The sequence below is a fragment of the Monopterus albus genome, unplaced genomic scaffold (genome assembly GCF_001952655.1).
Source record: "Monopterus albus unplaced genomic scaffold, M_albus_1.0 scaffold26.1, whole genome shotgun sequence".
Lineage (NCBI taxonomy): Eukaryota > Metazoa > Chordata > Actinopteri > Synbranchiformes > Synbranchidae > Monopterus > Monopterus albus.
Window position 1 is genome coordinate 3968119 of NW_018127906.1, and position 2917 is coordinate 3971035.

Below are 2917 nucleotides of genomic sequence, written 5' to 3' on the forward strand. Positions count from 1 at the left end.
GCTCAGTTTCCTGAAATGTTTGACTCCTGCCCTGTAGTTTTCTCTTACTGGTTTGCATCCTGTGCTTGGTTTGGCTGGCTGGTGAATATACATACATATGCAGGTGACATGCTGTGAGTTTATTATTTGACTGGCAAACTACAGTATGTTTTATGTGAGTTCTCCATTCAGCGTTTTTTTTCCCATCACAAAAGAAATAATTTGTTTGAACAGGAATATGGTAATGTCTCATCCAGTCTGCAGACAGGCCAAACTAAACACAGCAGAGGGGATGTTTTCTAAAACACATGATCATCATCATCATCATGTTAACACTGCCGACAGTGGATATGTGAGAGATCCTGTTATGTTAATGAGCCAGTTTGATCACAGCAGGTCAGTGATAATGCAAAGGATTTTTCTGGACAGTCTGAATCACAGTAAACCAGTGTAACTTGCACACATGCTAAAAACAGCTTCTCTCTGTCACATACACTCACCAGCCACTTTATTAGGTACACCTGTGCAATTGTGTGCACGCCAATGCAGCACTTCCACCTTAACATCTGTGTTTATAGAGCTCAAAATCTTTGTTTTTGGTGAAACTGTCATAAATGTATAAATTGGTGGTGTCGTACAGGACTACATTATATTCAGAGGTGTTTCTATATTTTTGTCCTCCCCAGCTACATACATGAGAGGGTCAGAATATTAGGAACACCTCTGAATATAATGTAGTCCAGTACAACACCACCTTTAACTCTGTCACTTTTGGCTGTTCCCCTTAGGGGTCACCACAGCAAAGACACAATTGTCACAAAGACAATTCTCAAGTTGAAATTTGGCACGTGTTTACGCCGGATGCCTTTCCTGATACACAACACCACCTTCAACTATGACCTCAATAATAACAGTCAATAATACACAATTGAATGTGCCAAAGAATGGAAGAGCATTCATATGGGAGCTCAGTATACAAGTTAAATAATGTTTACCCATTACTTGGCCGCAAAGAGGGGGGTGTCAGGCCACACCATCATAAATCTTCAGAGCCACATGATAAGCAATACCATTTTTTCAGACCTAACCTACATTTAACACAAAGTGTCCCTGAACCCTGTCCTCACCAAAGCAAAGGGAAGATATGTGGCTTGACACAGCATCTGCATTGTATTTGCTTAGGTTGAGAAGTGTATAATTTAATTTATACATTTATGGCAATTTCACCAAAAACTGAAACATTTTGAACTTCATATACACAGATGTTAAGGCAGAAGTGTTGCACAGAATTGCATACAACTGTACTTAATAAAGTGGCTGTGAGTATATGAGAAGGAACTGCTGCACTGATCACACTGTGTCCCATGTGAATTATAACAGGTAATGTTGGACATTGTCCTGCAGACAATCCACAGTAAATTGCAGATGAGAAATGAATTAAAATACTCAAGAAAAGCTCCCGCTCTATCCCAGCTGCCTCGCTGTGTAGAAATAACAGCCTCAGCAGAAGAGATGCTGTCTCACCTGAGTTGTTTCCTAGGCAGTGTAGTACTGAGCAACTAGAGCAGACAACAGCTTGACTAGTCACATGCCAACAGATAATGCTGTAGATAAGAAGACTGACCTGGGTTTGTCACTGTTTCTGTAGATTAATAATTGGGCCCAGGACACATGAGGAGCAGAAGGAGAGAAATTCATTTTTCAGCCACATTCAAGATTCAAGAAATTGAGATGCTCAGCCTCAAAGTGTTTTATTTTTTCCTACTGTTTTTAAACAAGCGTTTTTAGTTAGCTAGCTGTTTGACGGCACATTGACACTGTTCTTGTGTCTATGCAGTAGACATACAATAAAGCTAAAACCAGGAGACAGCTGAAGCAGAGGGAAACAGCTCACCTCAAAGTCAATCCAGCAACACAACATCCAACACACAGTGCCCCTTAAAACCACAAGCAATGAATTTTTTAACTTGTTTTTTCCACAGATTAAACAAACTAAATGTAACGTGCTAAATTATCTTCAGAGATGCTGGCAGGCATATTTTGTTACTGTTGAACAGAGCTAGTCTAGCTGTTTCTCCCTGCCTCTAGTCTTACTGCTAAGCTAAGCTAGCTACAAAAGAGTTGACTTCATAATAATGTTCACATCCTATAAACAACTATGCTACAAGTCTGAAAACCTTCTGAACATATGAACCAACAGGCTTCTAAGATTCCTAAACCTTCTGTTTATCAAAAAGTATACAAGATTTTCTTTAATGTTTGCATAAGATCCATCTGTCACCTGGTAAATGGTCTTACATGTATACTTATATAGCCCGTTTCTATGCACTGATGCACACTCAAAGCACTTTACACAATTTCCCATTCACCCATTTGTGCACACAAGCACTCACACACCGCTGATATCACCAGAAGCATCTAGGGGTACAGTATCTTGCTCAAGAATACTTTTAACACGTGGACTGGAGAAACCGGGAATCGAAAAGCCAACCCTCCGGTTGGGAGACTTCCTGCTCTACTTCCTAAGCCACAGCCGCCAACTATACATAATGTTGATCTACTTATCACCTCCTGGACTAAACTGATTGGCATTAGATAACAATCCCTAGTCAGCTGAGTTCACATCAGGAAATCCCTGCCATCTGTTGGCTTGGCCCTGAACTGTTTGAACAGATTGATATCTGCGAGGGCAGATGAGTGTTGGAACAAACAATTAGCAGGAACCAACAACAAGTATGACCCACGTACGGAATGAGGCAAGTGATTTGCTACAGAGGTTAATAGTTTTTGAGGGACTGGATCTGGAATTGAACACAATTGGAGACACTGAACAACATTATCATGAATCGGACGATGACTTTGACCCTGAAAAAAACTTTTTTAAGAACTCTGAAAATAACTGCAAGTATTACACGGATGAGCAGTTTAACAGCAATGT

At 40.3% G+C, this 2917-nt stretch overlaps 1 protein-coding gene across 1 annotated transcript in view; it reads left to right on the forward strand.

Moving 5' to 3' along the window:
* The window catches only part of LOC109957307 (SEC14-like protein 2), a 17933-nt gene that overhangs the window by 10181 nt on the left and 4835 nt on the right, over positions 1-2917 (forward strand). The window lies entirely within an intron of this gene.